General features: G+C 36.7%; 1 protein-coding gene across 1 annotated transcript in view; it reads left to right on the forward strand.

Annotated features, from left to right (window-relative positions):
* GABBR2 (gamma-aminobutyric acid type B receptor subunit 2) overlaps positions 1–14,788 on the forward strand; it is a 444,892-nt gene that overhangs the window by 32,992 nt on the left and 397,112 nt on the right. The window lies entirely within an intron of this gene.

The raw sequence follows: 14,788 nt of genomic DNA on the forward strand, positions 1-14,788 counted from the left end.
AAAGTTCTGATTTTGATGTATCTTAGACTTATGTGTGAGAAATTGGCAGTAAAAAAAAACAGGCTTATGTAGTCTACAGAGCCAAAGTTAGTTTTTCTAGTGCTGTATTCTTCCCTTTTCACGGGATAAAGCATGCACCTGTCATCTAACTTCTGTTCTCCCTCAGGCCAAACAAGTGATGCTTTCTTAAGCAGATTTTCTTTGTAGCTTTGGAAAATCACTTTCTTCACTTTGGCTGTTCTATCTTGTTATATGGATGCATATATCCAAGAAGCACTTGCAAATCTCTGATGTTCCTCCCCTCCTTTTCCTGTAATCAGTTGCTGTCAGCCACTTCCGTAAGTGTATATTGGCTTGCTGTCAATTTGCCCAGCTTAATCTATGTAAATACATATAAATGCTTTTATCTCTACTCTCTTTCCCTTCCTACTTAATTTCTTCTGGGATTCTCTGCATCTACCCTGATTTGTGGTGCATACAGCTCTGTTCCAAAGTTCTGAATAGATACATGCATTTTTCCTGTACGTCTTTACTGCTACCTGATACCTACAAATTCCATGTCTTTCAAGAAGTACCTGCTGGGCACATTTGTCCATTTATAGAGTTGTTAGATCTTTTTAGGAACCAAGGGCAAAATCCTTTGTGATACAAAAAGGTCCTACTACATTGATTTTCCTTTGTTTTCTGAGGAAAATAGGACCAGAACTTCACATATGAAAAGAAAAATGTTCTGATTGCATAGTGACAATCACAATTCTTGCTTTCCAACTGTGAGTAGCAAATTCCCAGCTCCTCAAGCCAAAAGGAAAAGGCTCCATTTCTGTCCAGAAAAGACCAAGTTCTCAGGGGTTGGGAAAGTGGAGAGGAACAACGATCTCAAATTAGGACCCAGGGTAAGCTTTTAGTATTTACTCTTGCTTTTATATCCGTGTCTCTGTTCCCATTTATTAGTCTATCATGATGTTCCACAAATTTCATTTGTCCATCATCTGTCTCATGTTGCCTCATCATCTTGGGCAGGTTTTTATTTGTGCCCGATCTTCAGCACCCTAGAATGTCCTTTAAGAATGAAAAAGAGGTTGTTTTTATTTGCATATGTTTTCGTGGTGTCCTTGTGGAAAGCAGACTTTGGATGACTTCATCACAGTGAGATACATGGATTCATGGACAATATAGACACACTCAAGGCCAGAGCCTCCTTCCCTAAACTCCTCTGCCCAAGATTTGTAGCAGAATAGGAGAAATGGGAGACTTTTCTCTGTTCATGTAACTGATGAAAACTCTGTCACAAACAAAGGTTATTCAAAGGTTGCTTTATGTCATTACTTCCGAACAGTACTTAATAGTGTGTTGGACACAGAGTAATATGTGTCCTCTCTTGGTGTCATTGAGGAATGGATAGTGAAAAACATGGTTCAGAACAAAGAAAACCAAAAATCTGCTGAAACAAAAAAGAAATCACCTACGCCTTGCCTCCTGTGTCATTGAAAGACATATGGCAGTTAAGTATTTCCTAGCAGAGACAACTGAAGATAGACCTGATTAAGGTTCTTAGGAAAGCATTTGCACAGCAATGCAATATGATGGACACAAGGGAGTGAGTTTTCATTCCCTCACCTAGCTGGAAAACCCAAGTGTTGCTACTGACTGTAGTATTCGGTAATGCATTTATATAGCAGGGTGTTCTCACTCTTGCTGAGGTATGAGACTGCTACTAAAAAAAGCTCTGAGTGTCTTCTGTCACGTAGAGAAGGTAGCTAGAGGTTTTCCTACTCAAAAATTTGGTTATATTGATTCAGTTTTGATGCAAGTGCATGTGGATAAACAAACCGTGTTGAACTGGTGCATCCCATGAATATACGGTATGATAGGAAGAGATTTGAAAAGCCAGAATTATGGAAGTGTGTGTATGATGGGGAACTATATATGTTAGCAGGCAAGTAAGAGGAACAAGATGCTCAATGCACACGAGGAGAGAGAAGACAATTTGTTCCCTACTGAAGTCTTACATTTTATTTAGTCTGATGCACGACATGAATGTGATGTGTATACTGTGTTAGTAGACAAGGGTGGAAGTGAGGCCCAAGAGTTATGTGTTCAGGTTTTTTCAGCAAAATAGCTATGAAAATTATTTTTTATTATCTAATCTGCATAGATTAGACTAATCTGTGTGGTTTTTATGTACAGATCTATACAACGCAAGATATTTGTCTTCCTCAGGGACTGACTTAGCATGACGTTTTAGAATCCCGCCATAGAAATGGATTTTATAATGGAGAGTGTTAATGCAAATGAAAAATACAGAGGCTTGCCAAAACAGCTTAAGAGGAGGACCCAGTGCTACTTCTTCACCCATGAGAGTAAAGTAATGGGCAGAGGGGTGCCAAGACAGCCAGAGGTTTATGGAGAAGCATGTGCTACATTGCTCTCATTTGTTAATAAATATTTTTCCCATCATTTATAGAGCACTTATTGGTGCATTATCTTCTGTCTAATATACTGATACTGTTAGAGAATATAATAATGGTATGGTGCATACTATTTATAGAGAACTGCACTATAGTATTTACTATAAAATAAAATAGTAGTAAGAAAAAAAAAATAGTAATAGTAAGTGTCAGAGATGCCTTCAGACCTTCAGGCATTTTTAAAGAACTGGTTCAGAATATTTTGTTGTTCTAAGTGCACACGTGAGCAGGTACAAAAAGATGGCTCTGAGTTCATTATGATTTTTTTCTTTTTAACCAGAATTAGGTTTCTGTATGGGGCTACTGAATCACGGCCTGAACCTTTGATTAATCAATGAGTCAGCCACGGGAGCACAGGTGAAGGCAATTCACCTGTGCTGCAGGAAGGGGTGGAGCCTGGCTCCACCTCTTCTAGACCCATTTAAGAGCTGACTGCCAGTGGGGAAGGATCTCTCTGGAGATCCACTCCATCAGGAGTTCATCTTGTGAGCCCAGGACAGGGTGAGTGACTTTCTCTCATTTCCTCCAATATAAATTATGTTAGCCAAGCTCCTGGACGGACACACCCACCCACCCACCCCCCATCTATATATCCATTGATTAAACAGGTTTCCCTTTGTACACTTTTGTAATGCTGTATTTTGAAGTAGGTATTGTCTCTAGACTGCTGTAATTTTAAAGACAGGTAGCAGAAAGTCAAAATACGAGTTTAGTGACCAATGGGGAAACTCCTAATTTCTCAGTTGCTTGGAGATGATCTGATGATAGGAGAATAGGAATGAATAATCGATTCTTTAAGATAGAGCAGAAAGGACCTACTGTTCAGACCAAAACCAGAAGGCGACTCTGATGCTGCAGCAGCAGCATCCAGAGCACCTTCACTGCTCTCTTAAAAGAAGTTAATATTTCCTTTTTAGAAATGTCCAGGATCTCTTTTTTTTAAGAATGCACATTTTTATTTGCTTCTACAAGTATTTTCTGATTGGTTTGGTATGATTTTAAAATTGAATGTTTTCAGTCCAACTCTTTGCCAAGGGGAAACTTTTCCCTAGTTGTTCTCTGTGGGTTTGGTAACAATTTTAGTGCAAGTGAGGTGTATCTCACTTGGTACCCTGCATGGGCAGAAGTTATTCTTTCCACAGGCTGCTGCTCAGTTTTCTGGTTGAATTGCAGAGTGCAGACACACAGATGATGTGGAACAAGAGCTGGTTTTCAGTGTTTTTTTCATCCTACTATGCTGGTTTAACACAGCCTTAGTTTTCATGAATGTTTAAGAAAGACAAAGTCTTTTATAGAATGAAGTTTATAATTTAATCAATGGTTTTAGAAAATGATAGAGTAGTTTTTGAAGACATTGTAACAATATGACACCTTGCAGATTCATTATGTTCTATGCTCTTTTCTGAAGGAACACGTTATTTAACCAAAGCAAGCTTTTCACTTATTCTTTTTAATTGATGCTTTTATAATAATTTCATTATATGTAACTAGATTCAGACATAATTTTGTATTTTCACAATCTGTTAAAGTCCATATATCCTTCTCCTATCAAGATGGATGATTCAAAATAAAACGTTTAGTGTGTTTGTTCAGGCAATAAGAAATGCAAACTGACATGTAATGTTGGTCAAATAAGAGAATACTGTCACAAAGTAAACAATAATCAATTCAAATTCAATCTGAAATGTGATGATCCAAAACATCCCTTCGTCTTGCTGAAATACTGATGATCCTGGATAGGAAACCATGTAAAAGAATTTTTGTATGAAGGAATTTGTTCCACATAACCACACTTTACTTTTCCCCTGACAAATTCTTTGAAGACGAATATTTTAATGGGTGTTGAAAATCTACTGAAGATCTGGAAGATAATCAGCATCACCCAACTTGTCTTCTTCGTACTTTTGTAGCATTGTCAAATACAATCTTAATTTTTCACAGGCATTGTGTGTTTATTAGAGGTGACATTTCCCCATTTTCCTTCAAGCAGATGGCTCATATGTGCAAAGAAAACTGAGTTAGAAAAATAAGACTGTACATAAAGCCTTAGTACTACTCAATTACAATATTTTTCAATTTTCTTAAAGTGAAGACTTGAAGCAGAATATTCCAGTTGCTACTTGTTAGGCAGAACTTTTTAATTAAAGTATTTACAACTCAAAGTATCTACATATTTTATTGGGTAACTAATTTTTTATGTAGACCCCATCTCTGTGTGCTTATGTGTAGGTGTACATATATATGTGATTACAAAATTCCCATATTCTTGACAATACATTGTCCCCAAAAGCCACATTTGAATTAACCATAGAAAAGGTTACATTTACATTATAGCCCATTTTAGTCTTTAAATAATAAAGCCAGATGTAGTGTGTATTACACTTGATCATTTTATCCTGGACATGTGCTGTGCAAATTTAATATAAATAGGCTTTTTTGAGCTATACTATGTAAAGTCATAGTACAAGAGGAATTATTGAGATTAGTGTCTGTGAGCACTCTACAGGGAATTCAACGCACAGCAATAATTTGGGTTGCAATTCCTCATGAAGTCGACAGTAGTAAGATTTTTTTAGCATAACTTTAATCTTATGCATCACTCTAGAAGGCAAAACTTTTTGGACTTTTGACCCAGTGAGTATTGCCTAAAGATCACAAATATTTGGTTAACAGCTCCTTCTGGAAAAATTCATCTGTCTGGAAAGAGCTTGCCAAATGTGCATGTAGCCAGATGAGCCTCTTACATCGATGGCTAAGTGTAACCAAGGGACTAATGCTAATGTGTAGGTCACACATTGGAGCTAAGATGCTGAAATAAAGGATCTTGATTTATTTGCATCTTTCCTAATCTCACAGTGTAGTCTCATTCTGAGGAACATTAGAGATCCTGATAGTGAATGATAGCAAAATTGATGAGAAATTTTAATTTCTTTTTGAAATTGTGAGTAGCACATAAGCTCTTTACGGAATCAAGAACTTCAGTTTTCATACATTCATTTGAAATGCTTTATTTGCTTTGAAAGGATTAATCTTAATAGCTTTAAAAATGAAAACCTAAAACTATCAGGAATTGTTGGCTTAGGACCTACAACAGGAAATTAGTGGCTTCCCACTCACCACTAATGACTGGATTTTTTCAGCACTGTTTATTTATGAGCAATGTTGAATACAAATTCTTTTAAAACAAGTTATTTTAGGGAACTTACTTGCTTGACTTTAAAAAAAAATTGAACAAATGTATTAACAAAATGCCATTTGCCCAAACAGCAGCATAACTTAATCTCACATCAGAAAATGCAGCACACTTAAAGAAAGAATAATCTAGATTATTAGTAGCTGTAGACTGCTGAAAATCTACCACCAAAGTTGCTCTTTTCTTAGCATCATGTACTTTTTGGGCAACCTATGATATATAAAAATAATATCATGCACTTTCACCCTTTATTCAGTATACTACACAAACAATTCAGAAAAATCTTATTTAAGGTGGTCAGCAAAAGGATTTGCTGATATTTAATATCACAGGCTTTATGAAGAGTAGAGGGGGGAAAAAAAAGTTTCAGTTATTTGAGGTAGAGGAAGTGTTCTTCTGTGAGTTTTCTCTAATTCAGCAGTGTCCTTTTTCATGCTGGTAAAAATAAGAGAACTTTGAACAAACCAGAGTGATAGAGAGGTGATTCAGGTCCTGTATGTAAATATATGAGGACACAGGTAAATGTTTTTATTGTTTTCTTTGCTTTTGGGAATTGAGCAGTAACATTTACTTTAAGATTTTCTTCTGGATTTCCTCATTTGAATACACAAAATGTAAAAGACAACTATTTAACCAGCCTTAAAGGATTATTTTCTTTTTTCAGTGACCTCGGATTTTGTTTTCAAATGTTATTTTTCATCACTTTCACAAAAGTGAAAGTTTCTTTCTCCTGTAATGTTCTCAGCATTTCTCAACATTTCTACTTCATGCTTTTTCCATTGTCTTGCTTTTCTGCTTTTATATTTTCAATTATAATGTTCCTTTCCACTCTTGTACTGTACCATTGGCACAAGCTATTTCTGATATGCAGTGATTCCTATAGAAGAGCTTACCTGTATCTTCTTTCTTTATGTACCTAAAAATTCTAAAAAACAAATTACTTTGCACCAAGAAGCAGAATTGCGCAACCCTGGCCATCTGCTTCTGCTTAGCAGGGGAGTGATCTTAGTCCTGCAATAGCATACCAAAATGGTCAACAAGTTGCAGCTGTTCTCATTACTCCATTGACAGGTTGACCTGTAATTGTCTTCTCCTGCTGTAACAAATTAAAACTCAGTTACGGCAGGTAGTGATTTACTCTGTCATCTGTAAGATAGGGGTGGGATCATGTACTGTGATCCCATTCTGTATTAGAGTAGCCCATCAGATTAAGTTGGGGAAAAAATAAATGAATTGCAGTGTGATAAAATGTACCTCCTGCATCACTCAAGTGGATATCTGATTTTGCATTTATGAATTATATGATATAGCCAATAAAAATGCATTTACGTTGCTGTTTTTTACTAACATAGGTATACATATCTTGCTACCAGAAAATACCAAAAGGTATTAGTGCCTGAGAAGAAAGAAAATGTTAAGTTTGTCATTGAAATAACTTAGGTAAAAATTGCAAGAGTTGAAAATCAGGTATAGCAAAACATATATAAAAGGAGTCATTTACAAGCACCATGCAATTGTGTGACTGCAAATATAGCACTGATTTTTTTTGTGTGTGTGTGTGTGTGTTTGTCCCTTGGCAATTTCCAGATGAACTGCTGTGCATCAGACTCCATCATTATGTTTGGCAGCTGCAATGCAACATGGTTTTAGAACTTTCTGTGATTTCATCAGTGCAGCACAGCAAGCTCTTTACTGGCCAAATTAAAAAAAAAAAAAAAAGAAAAAAAAAAAAGAAAAATGCAAAAAAAAAACTTGAATTGAGATTTTCTGTATCCATGATAATGATGCCCTGTAAAGCAGGAAGCCTCCATTATGTCATCATTAATGACAGCTCACAGCAACCTACCCATTTCTAACTGTTACAGGCAGGATCAGCTCTTGCTCCTAAAACCACACTTTGTACCATTTTACCCTTGCTTCTTTCTCATCAGCCGCCTCCTTCTTTTCTGAATCTCAAATGTCATGGTGTTAGAAAGCAAAAAAAGCCTGTTCCATCAAAAGTAGCTTTGGTATTCTTCAGATCTTAAAAAATGGTGTATAGCACAAGATGAGCAGATTCCTCCTCCCCCTCAAAAGAGTTCTTTCATGTGTATTACCAGTTACCCTTTAGAGGTACTGTGGCATGAAAATCCGTGGACAACCCAGACTTTCAGTTAACTCATGTGGATGTTAGGAGATCTTGAAGTATGCTCAGGAGGAGTAGGGAGAAGATACTTTTTTCAGCATTTAGTCCTGCTGGAATGATGCTTTTCATTGTGCACTTACATTTTGTTTTCTTCCAAGGGGTAGTACTGCAGTTATAGATGTAAAAATGATGGACCTCTCCCCATGTCTCTAGGGACGGTGCAGCTGCTTCTTATATTTTCTAGTCTGTTTTATCAATAACATGTGTATGCTGTTTGGTTTTAAGCTAGTGGGTTTATTTTTTTAAATCTGAACTGTAGATAGATGAAGTGAGTCTGTGAATCGAAATAAGTATCATTCCTATCTCCCCCATACACACAGTTGTAGGAAGAATGAAAGTTAAAGCCGTTGAGGGTAGAAAACACAAATGAGAACTGGCTTCAAGTGTGTGACCCACTTCTGTAAATCTCTGAATAAGTCTTCAGAGAAAGTACTGCCATTGAAAGCTATCAATATGTTTTTATTCTTTTTGAATGAAGGGGTGTAAGCTCCAGTTTTAGTTCAGAACAATTTTATTATAATTTTAAGCAGTTTTTAAAGTCGGATAGTGCTCATATTTCAAAGCACATCTTTAGGGATGGTCAAAGGCAGAGTACCTTTATGTTTCAGGTGTGACTACCATTCAAACTCTTTAGCACCTTTTATGGATTTAAATAGTATCTTGTGTCCCTCCTTAATTGTGTCATTACACAGAATTTTCAAACGAGCTGAACTGACTGAAGCAGATGTGTTAAATGGACAAACATGTACAAAAAAATACTAAAATATCTTTAAAGCAAAAATATGCCAGGAAACATTTTTAGAAGTTTTATTAATGGAGTCACAGTGCATGTGGACACCTATAAATAGCTGCCTGTATCATATGTAACTTTTAGATAGGAGTTTGTTTTCAAATATGACAGTTATGGAATCTGCTTAGCTTTGTGCATACCTCACAGGAACCACTGAAGCATTGGTTTGAGGGCCTGCTAGCCAATTTCCCTTCCAAGTAGCACTCTTGTCAATGTGACAACAGGGCAGCTGTGGATCTGGTCAGCCAAATCTCAAAAGCATCCAGAATGGAGATTCAGAAGCTTCCCCAGGCCACCAGACCATTATCTTTTCAAGTACTGTTAAGCAGTCACTGTTGTCACTCACCTTGCTCTTCTGCAGACTAAACAAGTCCGGCTTTCTCAGCCTTTTCACATTGGGCTGCATGGTCTGAGTTCCTAAAGGCTCTGGTAACTGGTCTTCTGTTGTAGAGTATTCCAGATTCCAGTATGACAGTGTCAAGCAGAAAGGAATAATATCCATCCCTCTTACAGTCTAATTATATCACGCTCTAACTGCATGATAGCACGGTGTTTGAGAAATATGGTGAGATATTTTCTGAAATAATGCTATTCTGACAAGTTCCACAAAAACATGGCATGTTTTCAAGAAGTCTTTCCAGCATAATCCCTATTACACAGATCTGACAAATCAGTGTTTAAGTCTTCTTTACCATAGTGAAGATGCAAGACCTGTCCATTAAGCTGAATTTCATGCTCAGTTAAGTTGTGGAGGCTAAATGGAAGGTGATTTTGGTCTGGCTTCATCCTTGCTTTCTGGCTGTGGATTCAGTCTTGAATATCAGCAACACATGAGTCTCTTACATTGCTGGTGACAGGGATGACAGCAGAGGGGAGATCTGCACAGTATCTGGGCATGCAAATTGCCTTTCAAGCAAGGAGACTTTGCTGGTCTCCACAAGGTGCTGTAGACAGTGTGGGGGATTCTTCACTACTTTTGAAATCTGATTTTAGTTGCATAATTAAATGGTAATATGTTGTCATGATATACCTTTTTAAAGCAGAGATCACTAATCACTCCAAAAGTAATAACTGTGGAACCCATTCTCATTCCATACAGTATACACTGTTTTAAAGGATATTAAGAAAATAGTAAATGCCACCTATCGCAAACTCCTTTTGTAAGTCATGTGTAAGATTGTGTATGCAGAATGTCGCTGTCTTCTACAACTGCTTTTTTCTTTCTTTAAGTGTCCAATTTGACATTAAAAAGCTCTTATTTTAATACAGAAGTGGATACTGATTTCCCGTTCTACTTGCTTTTCCTTTCAACACAATCTTAAAGGATATTTGTTTCCTTTAGAAATGTATCCTTTGTGAGCAACCAGATCAGAACTGGGATTTGAATGAAGTATTAGATGGGATCAAGAGACAATGTCCAGTTTGTGTTAAGATTATGACCAAAACACCTAATGTTCTTTATGCTGTGATAACTACTTGGAATCCTGTTTCATAAGATCTATCTTGAGTAACAACATTTTTTTTGTCACAGTATAAAATGTATGACAAGTGTGGCATGCAGCTGACATGGCAGAAAAGCACTAAAAACAATTAGTTCAAAAAAGAAAGTTAAATAGATTGGCAGGATCATAAGGATTTGTATGTGTCCTATGGAGGAGGCTTAAAGGAAGTATTTGATGGAGTGTATTTTTGTGCACAGATCTTTTTTGTAACATAATGCACAGAAGTAGAAAGAGAAAATGGACTAATGAGCATAATAAGCTGCTCTTGATGGGGAGGAGATAATAGTTGATGTATTAACTGCATATGGAATTAAAAACTAGCTACAAAAAACTATGTGGAAAAGCCCTGTATTTTAAATAAAAGTAAATTAACATATGTAGTAGTAATAACAGGAGCCATGATAATAAAGAAAGAACTAATGCAAAAGAATTCTTAGTGAAAAGAGACTAGAATGAGAAATTGTACTTCAGAATTTTTCCTCCTCTGATTCAGAGCAAAAGGAAAAACTGACATTTTTACAGAGAAAAATCTCTTCCTTCCTCCAATATACACAGAAAGCAGGAGGGGTACAAGGCAATAAGGGTTGGGGGGAGGAGAGGGACCAAAGTACGAATGACAGAAATGAATGGAAAAAAAAATTCCTAGAGGTAGAGGGGACTGGACACAGTCTGCTGCAACTCAGAGTCATTGAGCTGGAAAAGACCAAGCTGTGAAGCACAGACCTGCCTGCAGTTTCCATTGTGAGAACAAAAGTTGAAAATTGAAAAAGACCCAGAAGATGTCTCTCTCAAATATCTTGATGATTTCCAGTGGTTCAGGGTATCTATGCTGAGTCATTGTTTCTTTCCAGAATATAATCAATGTGTGGTATTAATACTTTTAATGCTAGTTACGAAAATAAAATCATTTTCATATGTCATTAAAAAATTGTATCTATATTCACCTTCTCTGCTGTATAAAGTAAGCATACTAAGTTTTCAAATGCTTGGTGTGGATTCTACTTGAAATGTAACAGTCTCCATATCTTTTCTCTTTCCATGTCTCCAAAAGTCAGACCTAATTCAGCCCAGTTTGATTTTTTTTTTATTTTATTGAACTAGCCAAGTAATTTCTATATTTAAAAAAAAAAAGCTTCATATTCAAGATACTAATACTTCTGATGCAATAGCAACTACTGATATTCAAAAATGTTTTCTTCTGATTTTTAAATAGTTTTCTCAATTTCAAAGTTAAATAGCCACTAAAACTGCTGACTTCTAACTCCAGCTTCTGGAGGAAATGATGGGGAAAGAACAGACAAAACCAGTCTTCACATATTTTAACTTATATTCTTCTCATTTATTGAAAGAAATGAAACCTTTATAGGAATTCCAAGATGAGAAATGTTTTTGAATTAATTGTCACAGCACTGGTTTCATGGCTCCTTTCAAAATAAGACACAATACCAACACTTCTTCTACTTCCTCAAATGTTTCTGTAGAATTTGTAATGCAGTAAGTAAGGGTAACACAGATTTTCAATTAGGAGACTACTCACATCTTTTAGCAAACATTACTGATACAGTACTACACTCTCAGGCTGCGTTTTCTTCATACTGTGAAGCACTGGTGATATGGCTGTATGGATGTAAAACCTGGAAAATCATGCAGAGCACTCAGCTCTCCTTCCATCTGAAACCAGAAGACAAGAGGGCCAAGGAGACAGCACACCTTGAACCTCATCCTACCACATGATGATTGGATTGAATAGCAATAGAAGCATCTTAAAGAATCAGTTATTGCTCTTTCAGTGTTTCTTCAGAGAAAAATATTTTTATATACACTCATTCTAACTTCGGCTACCTAAAATTCTCCATTAACAATGTTGAGAGGGGATGAGAGGAAAGATTATGCCTAAAAAGTTTTAACTTCAGTCTAGTAAATCTTGTTTTTGGGACTCTCAATATATTTTCTCCTTCCAGTTGGAAGCATACCAAAATGAACGTTACTGCAGATGCAAAATTTGAGGTCAGTTTAAAAACGTTTAAAATAACTTCATCAGCATCCCTCTTGAGCTTGTCAAAAAACAACTCATTTCTGGAAGGAATGACTGTCAGACAGACTGTTCTATTGTAAATAATCTGTTTTCAAAATTTTAAGTGCCTTTTGAAACTTAGTGAGATCTTTGCTTTATGCATTGGGGTTACTTTGTGCAAATGCCAAATGAAAACTGCATGCTGGCAATCCTATCATTCATAAAACTTACCACTGCATGATATTTTTGTAACTGCTGATACAATGTCTGGATTAAACAGTGATTTCCTTACAAGAAGAAGCAAACGTGAAATGCACATTACAGAAGACATGAATTCAACTAAGATGAGCTTCTTACTTCTTGGAGTGGAGTTGTGAGACAAAGAAGAAAAATCAATTGAACTAAAGAAGAGCTGAACATCTGTTTCAGAATTAAGACGTTAAAATCTGCCAAAATGAGTGGAGAGAAAGGAATGAATTGGGTAATATTTTGATATCAGTACTAGAGGCATACCATGCCTATGACTCTACAATGACAAATGTCTATGGTACATAGAAATGCATAGGACCTCATGCTGTAATGCAGGTTGCCCTTTGAAAAAGACCCATCTGGGGAGACCTCACTGCGGCCTTCCAGTACTTGAAAGGAGCATATAAACAGGAGCAGGAACGACTGTTTACAAGGGTGGATAGTGATAGGACAGGGATAATAGATTTAAACTAAGACAGGGGAGGTTTAAGTTAGATATTAGGATATTAGTGGTGATGCACTGGAACAGATTGCCCAAAGGAGGCTGTGGATACCCCATCCCTGGAGGCATTCAAGGCCAGGCTGGATGTGGCTCTGGGCAGCCTGGTCTGGTGGTTGGTGACCCTGCACATAGCAGGGGGTTGAAACTGAATAATCATTGTGGTCCTTTTTAACCCAGGCCATTCTGTGATTCTGAGACCAATGCTGCAGAAATATTACAACAGTGTCTTTGCAGGAAAAAATGAAATCAAACTGATAGCCTGAGGGAAGTGGAAGCATTAAAATTATGAACATATGATCATCAGATGGAATCAACAGCATAATAACTTTTACAGAAACAGAGGTAAATTCACAGGTACTAACTCACTGGTTTTTCACTCCTTATTAAATTATTCTTAACTGACAATTGTTAACAAGCTACCATCACGAATGTAATGGAACTCAGTGTTAGGTGACTCCCTTTTGACTGCTTTCAAGTAACTCTTTGCAAAGAAATTTATTTTTTTGGCTGATTCACATAGCTATGAAGGACATTCTGCACTTTTTCGCTTGTGCCACAGCAATGCTGATGACATTAGTTCAGTTGAATAAGGCCCCAGGGGGGTTAGATGCAAACACAGCTGACACTATAACATTTGGCTGAGGAAATTCTTGATTGTAACCTGATAGTATAATGAACAACAGAACATGTCAAGCATTATTATATTTAATGGGCCTCTGTTTTCTTGTCAGCAGCTTGAAAATATCTTATCCTCTTTGCAACACAGCTTCCACAGTGACAAGGCAGAAGAATTATCAGGACTGCCAAAATCTTGGGTTCTGGCATTTTTTTCCCCCTCCAGATGGAGTGAGATAGGTAAGTGGGAGCAGATCAGAATAACAAAGCCTGCAGAAAGAATCAGTACACTAGAGAAAAACACCAGCAGAAGGCAAAGGCAGCATTCCAGTACAGCTCATGTCACACCACACACGGACTATCTTGTTTACAGCAAAGGAACCTTTAGAGCCATAGGTAGCTGAAAGTGTAATTGTAAGCACCAAGCCACTTGTAGCAAATCAAGTAGTACCCAGCAGAGATGGCCAGTTTCCAGAAACTTTTTATATTCCAGCTGCCCAAAAATGTACTAGCATCTGAAAACACAGGTGAGACATGAAGGGCAGAAGATAATGCCGGTGGAAACCTGATCTTTAAGCAATGGAGAACAAGTAATAGATTCAAATGTATGGATGACTGGTTCATTAGCTACCTAGCAATATGGGCTGAGATACGATGACTAAGGGAAAGCAACATAAAAGCAATCCAGACAGCTTATTAAAAAAAAAAAAAAAAAAAAATCAACGACAACAACAAAAAAAAAACCAACATATAAAAAAAATAAATAAAATGAAACCCTACAAAGTGCTCAGTAAGTCAGCTGTAAACCTTTTAACTGAAGAAAATAGGTTGTATTCCAGTAAAAGTATTGTAGGAAATAATAAGTCCTTCACGAAAACAGGATAGTAGTCCAGTACCAACAAATAATTCTTTGCTGTTCATTAATCTGAGTGTATTGTGCATCTTATATGTGGAATTCTGTTGTATCTAAATATGAATAAATAGAGAATGATTAAAGTGATTGGCAATAGAATGGGTAAACAACATCATTTACTTTCATAAGCTTCAAGTAGCTACTTAAAATGAAAAGAATTTCTCTGAAAATGTTACTTTCAGCACATTGCCAGAAGTAAGACCAATTCTGCTACTGTAATTCCTTCCTGTGGGTGGCCAGAGGCACTGGCCAGCACTTAATGACAGAGACAAGAGATTTATAGCAGAGATATAAATTCACTGGGTAGCAGCAAGGTTATATATGGTAGAAGTGCAAGTCATGTACCTCTCCAACTAT

The sequence above is a fragment of the Meleagris gallopavo genome, chromosome 3 (assembly GCF_905368555.1).
Source record: "Meleagris gallopavo chromosome 3, MGAL_WU_HG_1.1, whole genome shotgun sequence".
Lineage (NCBI taxonomy): Eukaryota > Metazoa > Chordata > Aves > Galliformes > Phasianidae > Meleagris > Meleagris gallopavo.